The sequence below is a fragment of the Arachis ipaensis genome, chromosome B5 (assembly GCF_059453495.1).
Source record: "Arachis ipaensis isolate K30076 ecotype BB chromosome B5, ASM5945349v1, whole genome shotgun sequence".
NCBI lineage: Eukaryota > Viridiplantae > Streptophyta > Magnoliopsida > Fabales > Fabaceae > Arachis > Arachis ipaensis.
The window spans coordinates 48,248,522-48,267,501 of NC_142440.1; the positions used below are offsets into that span (position 1 = coordinate 48,248,522).

Consider the following 18,980-nt stretch of genomic DNA (forward strand, 5'->3'; position numbering starts at 1 on the left):
CAACGAATGGGTGCAGCTGCACATTTTCTATGAAGGGCTCTCTTATGAGTCAAAGAAGGCCGTAGACCATTCATTCGGAGGATCTTTGAACAAGAAGAAGACTATTGAGGAAGCCATAGATGTTATTGAAACAGTAGCAGAGAACGACTACTTCTATGCTTCCGAAAGAGGGAACACAAGAGGAGTAATGGAGCTAAACAATGTAGATGCTCTGTTGGCCCAAAACAAGCTCATTACCCAGCAGCTGGCTGACCTCACCAAGAAGATGGAATGGAACCAAGTAGCAGTAATCTCCACTTCATCAACAACCCAAGAAGGAGTGAATGAAGAAGCAGAGAGTAGTCAGGAGCAAGCCAACTACATTGGGAATTCACCAAGGCAAAACTATTATCCATACTCCAAGACCTACAACCCTGGATGAAGAAACCACCCAAACTTTGGGTGGGGAAGTCAGCAAGATCAAAACCAAGACCAGAGACGTTACAACTCCAACAACAATGCAGCTCACCAACAATTCACACAGAGGACATCTCAACACCCCCACAACAACACTTCTCCACACGCCTATCAAAACCAAAACAGCACATCTGCTCTGAATCAACCATCAATTGATGACAAGCTCTCTAAGATTGAAACCTTACTTGAAGGAATATGCCAAGAGATTCAAGAAAATAAGGTGTTCAAAGAGGAGGTGCGAGCCAATATTAAGAACCAGGGAGAGACCATTAGGAAGCTGGAATTCCAGGTGGGATGTTTAGCTGAGAAGATTCCCAAACCTACCGATAGCTTCCCAAGTGACACGGAGAAAAACCCTAAAGGAGAAGCAAAGAAACTAAGATGGGAAGATTGCAAAATGGTCACTACAAGTGATCAAGAGACTGAAGACAAGCAAGGCAAACTTTTCGAACAACCTGAAAACAACTCAACAAAAGAGGAGGATAGAGATCACCAAGAACCAGAAATCTCACAACAAGAGCTGCTGAAGCTCTATGCACCCTTCCCTCAACTGCTCAATGGTGCTGTGGGAAAGAGAATATACTCAAGGTTCCTAGACTTGTTTGCATTTCTGCATGTAAACATACCATTCATCAAGGTAATTCAACAAATGCTTGCATTCGTCAAGTATAAGAAGGAACTTCTTCCCAGGAAAAGCTCACTCAAAGGAGGCCAGACTATAGTGATGAACAAGGAATGTAGTGCCCTTATTCAACCTGAGTTGCCTACAAAAAGAAGAGACCCAGGGAGTTTTCACATCCCTTGTGCCATAGGTGAAACTATGTTCGATAGAGCACTATGTGATTTGGGGGCCAGCATCAACTTACTGCCCTTATCCCTGGTGAAGAGGCTGCAGATCAATGAGATAATGCCCACAGATGTAATCATCAGACTGGCTGACAAAACTCAAAAGCAAGCAGTAGGAGTGGTGGAAAATGTGTTGCTAAAGGTTTGGAAATACTTTCTCCCAATAGACTTTGTCATCCTGGACATGGAAGAGAGTCACACTCACCCAATCATATTGGGAAGACCATTCCTAGCTACAGCCAGAGCACTTATCGATGTAGAGAAAGGGGAGCTAATATTGAGAATCCATGATGAACGACTCAGCTTCAATGTTTTCAAACTCTCACAAGAAATAGATCAAGAGGAGAAGGAACTAAGCACAACTGATAATGAGACACTGAAAGAGGAGACAAGCACTGAAGCACAGCCAGTTCATTCTGAGATCCCCTTAATTGATAAACAAGGAAAACAGTAATTGCCACAGCTCAAGGAAAAATTGGAGGAACCTAAACCTCTAGAGGCAGGTAAAGACAGCATCACAACTTCTTTAGAAAAAGAGGTCACCGAGGGCAAGGCAACCTCAAAAGAAACAAAGAAGAAGGTACCAAGGAGGTGGAGGAACAAGAAGATCCCTACGGAAGATTTCTCTCCAGGGGATAGAGTTGTCTCAGCTTACTTCCCAGATATTCCCCCTAATCTCCCCACTGTACCATCTCAGCTACCTAAGGTCTTCACTATCAACAGAGTTCTTTCCCTAGAACATGTGGAGATCATTGATCCAACCAATGGATATAAGTCCACAGCAAGAGGGTAGGAATTTAAGCACTACTAACCACCCTGATGAAGGAAAAACGTCAAGCTAGTGACGCTAAAGAAGCGCTTCATGGGAGGCAACCCATGTTTTATATGTTTTTAGAAAATAGTAAAAAAAAAAAAGCAATATTCATAAATTCCAACCCAAACTTGGTGAAGTCCTTATTGTGCAGTATATAGTGAGGAACAAGTTTGGTGTTCAAAGCAAACCAAGATGCATGCTAGTCTTGGGAGCTTTGAACAAAACTTTTCATCACAATGCTTCAAACTAAGTTTGGTGTCACCCCATGGTGCCACCAAAATGCATAAAGGGACACACACTTAGTTAGTTAATTATAGCCGTAAAGGCTAAATTGTCTTTTTGATATTATGTCTCACTTTCCTTATGTTATCTTTATAGGAAAAGAAAAGAAGCATTAAAAGGGATGGATTGGACAACTAAACAAAGAAGGATTAGACACCACAAAAGGAAGGGCTACACACTTGTTCTAAAAAGGGAATACATTGGAAAATGTTGCCATGCAACATTGGAAAATTGGGACCCTTAAAAGACCGAGCAATCTCATTCATAAAGTGATGATCCTTGTCTTTTATCCATGCATCACCCCAACCGTCCATCAAGTAACCACTCCATCAATCCACACCCTCCATTCTCTCACAACTTCTCTATATAAATGACCCTTGTTCCGTACCCACCTTCATTGTCATTACCCACTCTTCACCACTCTCCATTTCGGTACAAGACATTCCCTACCCCATTAAAAACCTTTTTCCCACCTCACTCTCTTCAGTGCAATAAAACCCTGAACAACCAAAAATCTCCACAACTTTACCACCTTCACATATTAACTATCATTCATGGCATCTTCGGGTTCTAAAAGAAGGAAGGGAAAGGAACCCATGGAAGAACACCCATATGATGAAAAGAGATTTAGAAGCTTGCATCATGCATTGCAATACGGGTGGATGGTTGATAAGGAAATCATTTATGAGCCGGGATTTCAAGTTAAAAAGACTGAGTGCCCTGAAATCACAGAGAAGGTAGAAAGGAGAAGATGGGACTCCTCACTGACCCGGTCACTAAGGTGAATGCAAATCTCATAAGATAATTTTATGCAAATGCGGTCCGATATGATAAGAAAGATGAGTCATATACAAGCTTTGTGAGAGGAAAGATGGTGGATTTTGGTCCCATGAGTGTCATGAGGGCACTGAAGCTACGGTCTATGCAGTTTGAAGAAGAAAGTTATCACTCAAGATTGGACAACCCCAATTATGACCACATTTTGCGAGACATTTGTGTACCCAGAGCTAACTGGGAAAGGGGTGCCGGAAAGAAACCAAAGTTCATCAAGAGAACAGATCTCACTCCTGAAGCCAAGGGGTGGTTTGAGCTAGTGAGAAGGTCTCTTCTACCAGCTGCAAATAACTCGGAGGTGAATGTCAAGAGAGCCACGATGGTGCATTGTATACTGAAGGGAGGAGAAATCAAGGTTCATGAACTCATAGCTGAAGGTATTAGAAAGAAGGCAGAGAAAAGTGACTCAAGAGGAACGTTAGGTTACCCCAACACTATTTGCCGAATATCCAAGAAAGTTGGGGTGGTTTTTAAAGATGAGAACCCCATATGGATAAAGGAAGGCATCCCAATAACTGTACGAAGGATGAATGCTACAGCATCCCCTTTGCCTCAGCGGAAGCAAAGGAAGAGGACAGCCCCTCAAGTAGTGGAAGGACAAGTCTTAGAGGGTCAAGCACAACAGACCTTGGACATGCACCAATTGCAGGAAGCCATTGATGGCTTGTCTAGACAATATTTGGAAAGGCAAGGAGCACAGAAAGAGCTTCAACTACAGATGATGGGGCAGCAAGAGGAAGCACTCTCAAGATGGATGACTCAGCAAGGTGAGTGGCAAAGGTAAATGATGGAACAGCAACTAAGTTAAGGACAACAATGGGGAGAAACATTCAACAGGATGGAACAAAGGAAAAACGAGCAACAAGAATCCATCCAGAGGCTAATCAACATCCAAGCACATCAAGGGGCACACATGCATGAGATGCATCGAAGACAAATAGAACAGGCAGAACTATTGGACGAGCAAAGGGCATTCGCAGAAGGAGTTTACATGAGCGAGACAGGACATCACATAAACACTCAAGCCAGGCTCGGCTACTTAGTGCGATAGCTGCCAATACTGCATCCAGGAATAGCCAGGTATGAAGAAATGAAGGATGAATTAGCACGAGAGGAAAGACAAAGGGTGGAAGAGAGTCATGAGTCAGTGAGGAAGGCACTTGAGGATTGGAAGCAAGCAAGATTGGCACGGATGCGAGGAAATGCAAGAGGAAACAAAGAGGACAAGCAAGGAAAAGAGCATGGACATCCACAACATTAAAAGGTGGTGGAGTTCCTTCTTTATTCCACCTTTCTCTGTGTTTTAAATAAGGAAGATCTTGTATGAAATAGAACTTGCTTCCATGTTAGTTTAAATCTTTTTAAATTCTGTCTTTTAAGTTTTCTTTCTGAATAGGTGTATGTGTGCTAGTCTTTATGTCACTGCATCCTCTTTAACTTACTTGTATGCTTGTCCCTTTGAATCAAATGAAGAGAGAATGTTTATGTTTCAAAAGACCAGAGTAGAGTTCATACTATGGAGTACATTCATGAGTTTGTGGTATGATCATAAGTTAGCTAAGTTGGTTCAACCATAAGGTGGGATGACAACTGTCTGGCCTGAATACTTTGCTTTGAATATACTCATGAGACTAAGTATATGACAAGATCCTAATAAGAGAAAGAGAAAAGAATAATGAAAGTGGAAAAACAAATGAAAAAGAGTAAGCAATAAGGCTAGGCACCAATAGTTTTGATCTTAAGATATGTGTCTGTGGTGTTCCTGTGTGAGAGATCTACTTGGATGAATAAGCTCTTAGGGGTGCTTTATCACTTGATAACTTGGGTTAACTAACCCGGGATTATCAGCTGAAAGTCCATTATCAAGAGTAACCCTCACCACAGAGCATTTAGTAACCCAAAGAGGTGCTAGATACCAAGGTCTCAAGAAGGAAAATAAATGAACTATATGCCTGTGGTGTGTATGTATGGGGGAGAGACTTGAGGGAGTAAGTCCTTAGGGGTGCTTCAACACCTAGCACCTTAAACCAACTGGTTCGGGAGTGTTGGCTGAAAGCTTATCTTAAAAAGTTGCCCCCTTACAGAGCACTTAGCCTAAGAACACCAATAAGCTCTGAAATGACAATAAAGGGATCAATGAATAAAAGTCTCATGGGATGTAAGCAAGGTGAGTGTTTTAGGACATGATAAAGGTCTGAAAGCCAGTAAAGGAATGAACCTAAGTTGCTATGCATGAAACCACCATAAAATCAGTGATATGATTTCCACAAGAATGACTCATCTCTCTTGGCATTTCATTCATCATTCTCTTGTTCCAGTACTTGCTTAGGGACAAGCAAGCTTTAAGTTTGGTATTGCGATGCCAGGGCATCTTGGCCAGTTTCACTGACCTTTTCTTTACTAATTTTAGGCTAGTTTCATGCATTCCCTTAGGAAATAAGCTAGTTTTGGGTAGATATTCACTTACACCTTGATTCAAGCATACATTGTGCATTTTACATTATTTCATGAGGATTTTGCATGAGTTTAGTGACAAATTATATGCTGCATTGCCCATGACTTGGACTAGAACTTTGATGCGCTCTATTGCTTGATTTCAGGACCAAAGCAAGCAAGGAATGGGAGGTAACTTGCAAAGTTAATGAGAAAAGTGGTTGCCAATAATGCTCTCGAAGCCATCATTGACCACGTTAAGAGTCACGTTAACTAAGTTAACGAGAACTCTAACGTGGAGAGGGGAAGTTGAGCCAACATTAGTGACACTTAACATTGTCACTAACGTTGGCAAATGCTCATAAGTGGCCACGTTAGAGTCCACGTTAACTTAGTTAATGTGGCCTCTAACGTTAGAAGGGGGGAGAAACGCCAACGTTAGTGACATTCAACATTGTTACTAACGTTGGCCTAAGGAGAAACATACCACGTTAACTCCCACGTTAACTTGGTTAACGTGGGAGCTAACATAAGAAGCAAGAGTGGTCGACAACGTTAGTGACACCCAACATTGTCACTAACGTTGGAAGCAACCACACAACCCCCCAAGGAGCCACGTTAACTTCCACGTTAACTTAGTTAACGTGGAAGCTAACGTTGATGAGTGAAAGAAACGCCAACGTTAATGACATTCAACATTGTCACTAACGTTGGGGATGGCTAAGCATGGCCACGTTAGAAGCCACGTTAACCTAGTTAACATGGACTCTAACGTGAGACATAGGGGCACCTTGGAACGTTAGTGACAATGTTGAGTGTCACTAACGTTCTCGAAGGATGGCAAGCCCACGTTAAAGAGCCACGTTAACTAAGTTAGCGTGGGCTTTAACGTGGGAACAAAGGGGGCTTTTCAAAGTTATTGGGAATGTTAAGTCTCAATAACGTGTGCGAAGGACTTAGAGGCAACGTTAGTGGCAACGTTTGTGCCACTAACGTTGAAGTTAACGTGGCTTTTACTTAGGAACGTTAGTGAGAAAGTTGATTGTCACTGACGTTCTCGAACTCATATTTTCACTAAACGTTAACACCCCTAATGTCCTAAGCTAAAGTCTCTGCCCACTTCACACTTTCTCTCTACAAGCAAAGCCAAGCCCAAATGAAGAAGAAAACTGCTTCAAACTCAAGATCCAAAGGCCCAAGACTTGAAGAGCCAACTAGAAGCTGAGAGAAGTAGTATATATAGGAGTAACTTTGAATTGTTGAGGGAGTTCAAAGAAAGTTGGAAAAGAGAATTACTCTCTGTATTCTACCTTCTTTGCATTTTCTAGTTTTATGATGTATTCTCCATCTTTGTTTTCATTTTCTAGAGCTATGAACAACTAAACCCCTTTCATTGGGTTAGGGAGCTCTGTTGTAATTTGATGGATCAATACTAACTTTCATTATTCTTCTTCTATCTTTTCTCTTGATTTTACTTGAAAGCCTTCGATCTTCATCCAATTGGGTAGTTATCTTGGAAAAGAAGCTATTCAAACTTGGATCTCTTTTGAACCTTGAAAGAGGAATGAAGAGATCAAGCTAGAAATGCTTTCTCATGCTGGACCAAATTGGGTTTGGATGGGTATGTGACTATAACCCTCTCAATACTTGATTTGGGAAATGCATGTGGTATAATCAGTGACCATACTTCATCTCTTCTCATGAGCAATTGACCAAGGAATTGGCTATTGATCAAGATTTGAGAGATTGAATTTATAATTCAATCAATTAAGATTGCCAAGGAGATCAATGAGTGCATTGATTGAGGAAGAGATGAAAATGAACTTGATCCGGAGGATTGCAATATCTCCTAAGCCCAATGAACTCCCCATCTCTGATCTTACCCATTCTCTTTAATTTCTGCCATTTACTTTTATGAGCAAATCCCCCATTCCCATTTACAATTCTGCAATTTACTTTCAGTCATTTACTTCCAGTCCTTTAATTCTAGCATTTACTTTTCTGTTATTTACATTCCCGCCATTTTATTTTCTGCAACTCTCAACCCAAATTCTGGATTCGCTCAACTAGAACATTCTTCTAATTAAAGTTGCTTGATCAATCAATCCCTGTGGGATTCGACCTCACTCTATTGTGAGTTTTTACTTGACGACAAATTTGGTACACTTGCCGAAGGAAATTTGTTGAGAGACAGTTTCCACCCGCATCAATGGCACAGGAAGCATGCCAACTAATCACCGATTTGGCCGAGTCCATCCAACATGCTAGATAAAGAAACCATCACCCGAGAGCCATAAATGAAATTTCTTCTAGTGGTGAGACCGCTGCCCTTACCAAGACCTTGGGAGAAATGACAAACATTCTCAAGCAACTCCAACTCAATCAACAACAACCTGCACCTCCTCAACAACAACAAAGTCAACAATTGGTCCCTCAACGAGTGTACGGAATTTGCTCTTGTTACTCCTATTACACTGATGAATGCCCAAATCTCCATGAAGATAATACCTTGGCGGTCACTAATGCCTACTACAATAGTCCAAACCAAGGTCATCATCAACAAGGAGGCAACTATAATCAAAGGGGAAATTTTAATCAAGGTTGGCAAGATAACTCCAACCAAGGATGGAGGGACAACTATGATCAAGGAGGAAGGGATAATGGCGGAAATCAAAGATGGAATAACAACAATCAACAAAACCGGTACCAACAAAATCCTCCATACCAAAAACAAAACCAAGGAAGGGCCTACCAAACCTACCAACCACCTCATCAAAGACAAGCACCTCAACTCAACCAACCATAAGCTCCCTAAATCACTTGTCCTTCTTCTTCCTCCAACCAAGATGAGACACTCCGCTCCATCCTCCAAGGACAAAGGGAGCTTCAAACCACCCTTGCCTCGAGCCTTACCAGTCTTACCTCTAGCATCCAAGCTCTTCTTTCCCGTATGAAACCGCCCTCTACCTCTACCTCTACCACGCAACCCTCAAACTCTAGTGCCTTACCCTCTTAACCTTTACCTAACCCCAAGGGTGGCATCAATGCCATCACCTTGAGGTCCAGCACTAAATTGTAAGAGAGGCGTCTTAATGAGCCAAGCCCAATAGAGGTCACTCAAGATGAGGATGTGATTGAGATAGAAGAAGTCGAAGAGGAGGATGAAGCCCAAGAGGTAGTCAAAGAAATAATTGCTCAACCAAGGCGTGGAATTCCTAAGGATGAAAATGTCTTGCAAGAAGCTACTCCAATTCTATTTCCCACATTGGCAAGGAAGACCAAGAAGCAAGTTTAGTTGGATCCCAAAATGGTAGAGATGTTCAAGAAAGTTGAGGTAACCATTCCTCTCTTTGATGCTATCCGCCAAGTACTTAAATACCCCAAGTTTCTAAAGGACCTATGCATAAACAAGGAGAAAATTCATGATTTAGTTGAATATATATAAAAAAAATAGAAAAGGAAAGAAAAAAAAGTAATAAAAAGGGGACAAAATACCCCAAAGCGAAGCTCAATAATAATTAATGCATGTGAGTTGGGATCAAGAGGAGAATGCATGAGTATGTGGAAAAAAGTGGGAATCATGGGTAGCTAGATTGGTTTGTTTTAGATTTTTATAGGTTGCTATATAGGTTAGATGGGAAGCTTAGGCTAAGCAAAGATTCAAATTTCAAGCTCACTTGGCCATATGCATCCCTACCTTGACCCTAGCCCCATTACAACCTAAGATAAGACCTCATGATATGTGTATGCATTCATTGAATAAGTGTTGATTGTTAGATGAAAAACAAATCTTAGAAAGCATGATTAGAGGAGGACTGAGTGAATCAACCCTAAACACATGAGCGACTTGAGTGAAAACACTTCCAGTGAGGGTTTGATGCTCAATTCCTTGTTCCCGGCTTTCACAAGCTTCCTTCATACAAGTTATGTACACTCCACTTTGATGCTTTGAATTGGTAGAGTCATTAATTATTTTGTCATTTTGGCCCTATGTGCTCATATATATTCTTGGAAGTTGATCTACCTTTGACTAAGTAGGTAGATACATTTGCATTAGTTGCATTCATATAGTTAATTTGCATTTAATAAATCCACATTCTCCGATGATTCTTTGGTCTTTCAATCCCTTTTAGCATGAGGAGATGCTTGGTTTAAGTGTGGGGAGATTTGATGAACACCAATCTTAGGGTTTATTTTGTGTAGAATTTAGAGAGTTCTATCAATATTCTATCACACTTATCCATATAAAATGCATAGTTTTGTGTTTCCTTCCTAATCTCGCTTAATGGTTGAAAATATGCTTTTTAGGTCCTAAACAAGCTATATTTTAATCTCTCTATTACTGTTTGATGCCATGATCTGTTTGTTAAGTGATTTCAGAGTATATAGGGGTAAATATGGTCCAGAAGAGGGAAATAAAGAATGCATAAGTGGAAGGAGCATGAAAAGTGGAGCTTTGGAGCATTGGTATTGACGCGCACGCATAGCCGATGTGCACGCATGGGAGCTTGAATCTAGATAGGTGCGTAAAAGTGGACGCCTCCGCGTGGCTGGGCAGAAATCTCATCGACGTGTACACACGCTTGACGCGTACGCGTGGATCGCAAATTCTCATCGACGCGTACGCGAGACGCTCGGCACATGATCTCATTAATGAAATCATGACTGGCAATTTTTGAAGAGCTCCAGGCCCAGTTTTGAGCTGAATTTTGGAGGGAAAAGACCTTAAGGACCAAGAATTGAAGGGGATTCACACCTTTTTACAGATTTTAGTTAGTTTTGCGAAGTTATGCTTTTAGAGAGAGAAACTCCAACTTCTCTCTAGGTTTTGGCTTTCTCAATTTCAATTGCACTTGGATCCTTTGGTTAGATCTGAATTCAATTCAATTTTACATTGCTCTACTTTGTAGATCTCATTCTTCTACTCTCAATTTAGTGTTCTTGTTACTCTAGCATTGTAGATCTTAGATTTGGATCTTGTTACTTTCATTTCTATTAATGCATTGAGGAATTTCATATCCATTGTTGTTAATTGCTTGGTTGTTGTTAATTGCTTGTCTTAGATAGCTTGAATTCAAACTCTCTTTTCAATTTCACAATGTCTTTCACTATTGCTCACCAAATGTTTGAGAAAATGTCAACTATGGCTATGGAGTAGATTTTCACTCTTGGCTTGGGGGTTGGGTAATTGGAGACACTTAAATTGTCAAAGCCTTTTGTTTATTGAGAATTAGAGATTGCTAATTGATTTGAATGACACTAACTCTAGTCTTTCCTTGGAATTTGACTAGGACTTGTGGACTCAAATTGATTATCTCCATTTGGCTTTCCTTCAGAGTTAGAGGTTAACTAAGTGGAGCAATGACCAATTCTTGTCACAATTGTTGGAGGCAATGAGGATAGGAATTTCAATTCCCAACCCTATCTAAGGCTTTTATATTGATTGATTGTCATTCACCCTTGTTTTGTTCAATTTCTTGTGTCCTTTAGCCTACTTGTTATTTGTTCATTGCTTTTATGCAAGCTTGTTTACATTTATCATATTCAACCTCAAATACCAAGAGAACTCTTAACCAATGATGTGCACCTTAGGGCAACTCCTAGGGAGAACGACTCGAGACTAATACTCTCGGTTAGTGATTTTGAATTGTGGACACAGCTTTTCTATGTTTGATGCGTTATAACTTGTTGGTTTAGACTATACTCACGACGGAATTTATTAGTAAAATTCTATACCGACAAAATATCGCGCATCAGCCGTTACAGAGTTTGCCACAAAAGTGGCAACACCATACCATCCTCAGACAAATGGACAGGCTGAAGTCTCAAATACAGAACTAAAGCGAATCCTGGAGAGGACAGTAAGCGCTTCTAGAAAGGATTGGGCTAGAAAGCTTGATGATGCTCTATTGGCATACAGAACAGCCTTCAAGACACCTATAGGAGCATCACCATATCAACTGGTGTATGGAAAATCTTGTCATCAACCAGTGGAACTGGAACACAAGGCCTATTGGGGAAAAACGGCTGCTCTAACTAAATGAGTTGGACGAATTCCACTTAGCTGCATTTGAAAATGCAAAGATCTATAGAGAAAAAGCAAAAAGGTGGCATGACAGAAAGATATCTTCTAGAGTCTTTGAACCAGGCCAAAAGGTTCTGCTGTTCAACTCAAGACTCAGATTATTTCTAGGGAAACTCAAATCCCGTTGGAAGGAACCCTATGTGGTTTCTAGTGTATCACTGGTGCACGAAATTGTGATCACATTAATGTAGTACTCTTTGTTATTGTATGGAATCATTATTATGGCTCTTTACTATGTGTGGACACAACTCCGTTCAACTAACCAGCAAGTGTACTGGGTCGTCCAAGTAATAAACCTTACGTGAGTAAGGGTCGATCCCACAGAGATTGTTGGCTTGAAGCAAGCTATGGTCACCTTGCAAATCTCAGTCAGGCGGATTTAAACATGATACTTTATTAGATTCAAATAAACAATAAAAGGGATAGAGATACTTATGTAGATTTATTGGCAGGAATTTCAGATAAGTGAATGGAGATGCTTTTCGTTCCTCTGAACCTCTGCTTTCCTACTATCTGCATCCAATCTGCCTTACTCCTTTCCATGGCTGGCTGTATGCAAGGGCATCACCGTTGTCAGTGGCTACATCCCCTCCTCTCAGTGAATCATATGCTCACGCACCCTGTCACGGCACGGCTATTCATCTGTCGGTTCTCGATCATGCTGGAATAGGATTCACCCTCCTTTTGCGTCTGTCACTAACGCCCAACAATCGCGAGTTTGAAGCTCGTCACAGTCATTCAATCATTGAATCCTACTCAGAATACCACAGACAAGGTTTAGACCTTCTGGATTCTCTTGAATGCCGCCATCATTCTAGCGTACACCACGAAGATTCTGGTTAGGAGATCTAAGAGATATTCATTCTAGCTTAATTCATGTAGAACAGAAGTGTTTGTCAGGCACGCGTTCATAAGGGGGAAGGATGATGAGTGTCACACATAATCATCACCTTCATCACGTTCTTGGGTGCGAATGGATATCTTAGAAGCGAAATAAGAAGAATTGAATAGAAAACAGTAGTACTTGCATTAATCTTTGAGGAACAGCAGAGCTCCACACCTTAATCTATGGAGTGTAGAAACTCTACCGTATGAAAATACATAAGTGAAGGTCCAGGCATGGCCGAGATGGCCAGCCCCTCTGATCTAAGAACCAGGCGTCCAAAGATGTCTAATACAATAGTAAGAGGTCCTATTTATAATAAACTAGCTACTAGGGTTTACATGAGTAAGTATTTGATGTATAAATCCACTTCCGGGGCCCACTTGGTGTGTGTTTGGGCTGAGCTTAAGTGTTCCACGTGCAGAGGCCATTTGTGGAGTTGAACGCCAGTTTCTGTGCCAGTTTGGGCGTTCAACTCTGGTTTTGGATCCTTTTCTGGCGCTGGACGCCAGATTTGGGCAGAAGGCTGGCGTTGAACGCCAGTTTACGTCGTCAATTCTTGGCCAAAGTATGGACTATTATATATTTCTGGAACTCCCTGGATGTCTACTTTCCAACGCAATTGGAAGCGCGCCATTTCGAGTTCTGTAGCTCCAGAAAATCCACTTTGAGTGCAGGGAGGTCAGAATCCAACAGCATCCGCAGTCCTTCTTCAACCTCTGAATCTGATTTCTGCTCAAGTCCCTCAATTTCAGCCAGAAAATACCTGAAATCACAGAAAAACACAAAAACTCATAGTAAAGTCCAGAAATGTGAATTTAACATAAAATCTATTAAAAACATCCCTAAAAGTAACTAGATTCTACTAAAAACATACTAAAAACAATGCCAAAAAGCGTATAAATTATCCGCTCATCACAACACCAAACTTAAATTGTTGCTTGTCCCCAAGCAACTGAAAATCAAAATAGGATAAAAATAATAGAACATACTATAAATTCCAAACTATCAATGAAACATAGCTTCAATCATATGAGCGGGACTTATAGCTTTTTGCCTCTTGAATAGTTTTGGCATCTCACTTTATCCATTGAGGTTCAGAATGATTGGCATCTATAGGAACTCAGAGTTCAGATAGTGTTATTGATTCTTCCTAGTTCAGTATGATGATTCTTGAACACAGCTATTTTATGAGTCTTGGCCGTGGCCCTAAGCACTTTGTTTTCCAGTATTACCACCGGATACATAAATGCCACAGACACATAATCGGGTGAACCTTTTCAGATTGTGACTTAGCTTTGCTAAAGTCCCCAATTAGAGGTGTCCAGGGTTCTTAAGCACACTCTTTTTTTGCTTTGGACCTTGACTTTAACCGCTCAGTCTCAAGTTTTCACTTGACACCTACACGCCACAAGCACATGGTTAGGGACAGCTTGGTTTAGCCGCTTAGACCAGGATTTTATTCCTTTAGGCCCTCCTATCCACTGATGCTCAAAGCCTTGGGATCCTTTTTATTTGCCCTTGCCTTTTGGTTTTAAGGGTTATTGGCTTTTTGCTCTTGCCTCTTGGTTTTAAGAGCTTTTGGCTTTTTCTGCTTGCTTTTTCTTTCTATTTTTGTTTTTTTTTTTTCGCCTATAGTTTTTTTTTTCTGCAAGCTTTGCTCTTTGCTGCTTTTTCTTGCTTCAAGAATCATTTTTATGATTTTTCAGATTATCAAATAACATGTCTCCTAGTCATCATTCTTTCAAGAGCCAACATATTTAACATTCTTAAACAACAACTTCAAAAGACATATGCACTGTTCAAGCATACATTCAGAAAACAAGAAGCATTATCACCACATTAATATAATTAAACTAAGTTCAATGATAAATTCAAAACTCATGTACTTCTTGTTCTTTTGAATTAAAACAGTTTTTATTTTAAGAGAGGTGATGGATTCATAGGACATTCATAACTTTAAGACAAAGTTACTAACTACTAATGATCATGTAATGAAGACACAAACATAGATAAGCACATAACATAGAAAACGAAAAACAGAGAAAGTAAGAACAAGGAATGAGTCCACCTTAGTGATGTCCTTGAGCTCTTCTATGTCTCTTCCTTGTCTTTGCTGCTCCTCCTTCATTGCTTTTAGATCTTCTCTGATTTCATGAAGGATGATGGAGTGCTTTTGATGTTCCACCCTTAGTTGCTTCCAATAATTGTGTGGAAGAAAATGTATCCCCTGAGGTGTCTCAGGGATCTCTTGATTTGCAGTCAAATGTTCTACCACTGAGCTATAGACCCTTGATGGAAGCTTTTGTCTTCCCTTTCCTCTTTCTAGAGGTTTTTCTGGCCTTAGGTGCCATCAATGGTTATGGAAAAAACAAAAAAGCTATGCTTTTACCACACCAAACTTAGAATGTTGCTCGCCCTCGAGCAAAAGAAGAAAGAATAGAAGAATAAGAAGAAGATATGGAGGAGATGGATGGGAGTGTGTATTCGGCCATATGGGTGGGATTGGGTGGGAGAGAGATATTGAATTTTTGAAGGTAGTGGGTGTATGGATGTGAGTGGTAAATGGAAAGTAGAAGGGATGATCATGAATGGGAAGAGAGATGATGAGGTAGGTGGGGATCCTGTGGGGTCCACAGATCCTGAGATGATCCTGTGGGGTCCACAGATCCTGAGGTGTCAAGGCATTTACATCCCTGCACCAATTTAGGCATGTAAAATGCCCTTGCACACAACTCTGGGCGTTCAGCACCAGGTTGGTGCCCATTTTGGGCGTTCAACTCCCCTTTGCTGCCATTTCTGGCGTTGAACGCCAGAACCATGCTTGTTCTGGGCGTTCAGCGCCAGGATGCTCCCATTCTGGGCGTTCAGCGCCAGAACTATGCTCTGTTCTGGCGTTTGAACGCCAGACAGATGCTCCTCCAGGGTGTGATTTTTCTTCTGCTGTTTTTGATTCCGTTTTCAATTTTTATATTTATTTTGTGACTCCACATGATCATGAACCTAAGAAAACATGAAAAACAATAAAAATAAGAATTAGATAAACATTGGGTTGCCTCCCAACAAGCGCTTCTTTAATGTCAATAGCTTGACAGTGAGCTCTCATGGAGCCTCACAGATGTGCAGAGCGTTGTTGAGACTCTCCAACACCAAACTTAGAGTTTGGATATGGGAGTTCAACACCAAACTTAGAGTTTGGTTGTGGCCTCCCAACACCAAACTTAGAGTTTGACTGTGGGGGCTCTGGTTGACTCTGCTTTGAGAGAAGCTTTTCAAGCTTCCTCTCCATGGTTACAGAGGGAGATCCTTGAGTTTTGAATACAAGGGAGTTCTCATTCCATTGAAGGACTATTTCACCTCTGTCAACATCAATCACAGCTCTTGCTGTGGCCAGGAAAGGTCTTCCTAGGATGATGGATTCATCCTCTTCCTTTCCAGTATCCAGGACTATGAAATCAGCAGGGATGTAAAGGCCCTCAACCTTTACTAACACGTCCTCTACTTGTCCATAAGCCTGTCTTCTTGAGCTGTCTGCCATCTCTAATGAGATTTTAGCAGCTTGCACCCCATAGATTCCCAGTTTCTCTATTACAGAGAGGGGCATGAGGTTTATTCCTGAACCAAGGTCACACAGAGCCTTAAAGATCATGGTGCCTATGGTACAGGATATTATGAACTTTCCAGGATCCTGTCTCTTCTGAGGCAATGTCAGTTGATCCAGATCACTTAGTTCATTGATGAACAAGGGAGGTTCAACTTCCCAAGCATCAATGCCAAACAATTTGGCATTCAGCTTCATGATTGCACCAAGAAACTTGGCAGTTTGCTTTTCAGTGACATCCTCATTCTCTTCCGAAGAGGAATACTCATCAGAGCTCATGAAGGGCATAAGGAGGTTCAATGGAATCTCTATGGTCTCTAGATGAGCCTCAGAGTCCTTTGGTTCCTCAGAGGGAAGCTCCTTATTGACCACTGGACGTCCCAGGAGGTCTTCCTCCTTGGGATTCACGTCCTCTCCTCTCCTCAGAGGTTCGGCCATGGCGCTTATGTCAATGGCCTTGCACTCTCCTTTTGGGTTCTCTTCTGTATTGCTTGGGAGAGTACTAGGAGGGATTTCAGTGATCCTTTTACTCAGCTGGCCCACTTGTGCTTCCAGATTTCTAATGGAAGACCTTGTTTCATTCATGAAACTTACAGTGGCCTTAGATAGATCAGAGACTAGATTTGCTAAATTAGAAGCATTTTGTTCAGATTTCTCTGTCTGTTGCTGAGTTGATGATGGAAAAGGTTTGCTATTGCTAAACCTGTTTCTTCCACCATTATTAAAGCCTTGTTGAGGCTTTTGATCCTTCCATGAGAAATTTGGATGATTTCTCCATGTTGAGTTATAGGTGTTTCCATAAGGTTCACCTAAGTAATTTACCTCTGCTATTGCAGGGTTCTCAGGATCATAGGCTTCTTCTTTAGAAGATGCCTCTTGAGTACTGTTGGATGCAGCTTGCATTCCATGCAGACTCTGAGAGATCATATTGACTTGCTGAGTCAATATTTTATTCTGAGCCAATATGGCATTCAGAGTATCAACCTCAAGAACTCCCTTCTTCGTAGGCGTCCCATTACTCACAGGATTCCTTTCAGAAGTGTACATGAACTGGTTGTTAGCAACCATGTCAATGAGTTCTTGAGATTCTGCAGGCGTTTTCTTTAGGTGAATGGATCCACCTGCAGAAGTGTCCAGTGACATCTTTGATAGCTCAGATAAACCATCATAGAATATATCCAGGATGGTCCATTCTGAAAGCATGTCAGAAGGACACTTTTTGGTCAACTGTTTGTATCTTTCCCAAGCTTCATAGAGGGATTCACCTTCTTTCTGTCTGAAGGTTTGAACATCAGCTCTAAGCTTGCTCAGCTTTTGAGGAGGAAAGTACTTGGCTAAGAAAGCCGTGACCAGCTTATCCCAAGAGTTCAGGCTGTCTTTGGGTTGAGAATCCAACCATAATCTAGCTCTGTCTCTTACAGCAAAAGGGAAAAGCATGAGCCTGTAGACTTCAGGATCTACTCCATTAGTCTTAACAGTATCACATATCTGCAAGAATTCAGTTAAGAACTGAAAGGGATCTTCAGATGGAAGTCCATGAAACTTGCAGTTCTGCTGCATCAGAGAAACTAATTGAGGTTTCAGCTCAAAGTTGTTTGCTCCAATGGCAGGAATGGAGATGCTTCTTCCATGTAAATTGGAATTAGGTGCAGTGAAGTCACCAAGCATCTTCCTTATATTATTATTATTTTTGGCTGCCATCTCCTTTTCCTGTTCGAAAATTTCTGAAAGGTTATCTCTGGATTGTTGTATTTTAGCTTCTCTTAATTTTTTTCTTCAGAGTCCTTTCAGGTTCTGGATCTGCTTTAACAAGAATGTTCTTGTCCTTGCTCCTGCTCATATGACAAAGAAGATGGCACAGAAAAAATAGTAATAATAATATGGATCCTTTATACCACAGTATAGGGATCCTTGTGTTAGTAGAAGAAAAGAAGGGAAGAAAATCTGAACTCAGAGAGAGAGGGGGTTCGGATTTTTGGAGAGTTGAAGGAAAGATGTTAGTATATCAATAAACAAATAGAAGAAGATGAGAGGGGGAAGTGAATTTTCGAAAACAATTTTTGAAAAAGAGTTAGTGATTTTTGAAAATAGTTTTTGAAAAAGTTTAGTATTTTTTTCGAAAATTTTTTTTTTAAATAAAAATAAAAATAATTAGTTAATAAAAAAGAAATTTTTGAAAAAGAGGGAAGATATTTTCGAAAATTAGAGAGAGAGAGTTAGTTGGTAGTTTTGAAAAAGTTAAGAAACAAACAAAGAGTTAGTTAGTTAGTTGAAACAAATTTGAAAAGATAAGAAGTTGGGAAGTTAGAGAAGATATTTTGAAATCAAATTTTGAAAAAGATAAGATAAGAAGATATTTTTTTGAAAAAGATTTGATTTTTAAAATCACAATTAATGACTTGATTCATAAGAAATCACAAGATATGATTCTAGAACTTAAAGTTTGAATCTTTCTTAACAAGCAAGTAACAAACTTCAAATTTTTTTGAATCAAAACATTAATTGATTATATTATTTTCGAAAATTTGATATAAAAATAAGAAAAAGATTTTTGAAAAATATTTTTTTTTTAATTTTCGAAAATAACTAAGAATTTTGAAAAAGATTTGATTTTTGAAAAAGATTTTGAAAAAGATAAGATTTTCAAATTGAAAATTTGATTTGACTCATAAGGAACAACTTGATTTTAAAAATTTTTGAAAAAGTCAACTCAAATTTTCGAATTTGATGAGAGAAAAAGGGAAAG

The 18,980-nt window shown here is 40.3% G+C and overlaps 1 non-coding gene across 1 annotated transcript; it reads left to right on the plus strand.

Moving 5' to 3' along the window:
• The first annotated feature begins 17,431 nt into the window (after window positions 1–17,431).
• Window positions 17,432–17,539, plus strand: LOC148564099 (small nucleolar RNA R71). The gene has a single exon (XR_015884170.1). It is a non-coding gene; the product is annotated as a small nucleolar RNA R71 (small nucleolar RNA).
• The last annotated feature ends 1,441 nt before the right edge of the window (window positions 17,540–18,980 follow it).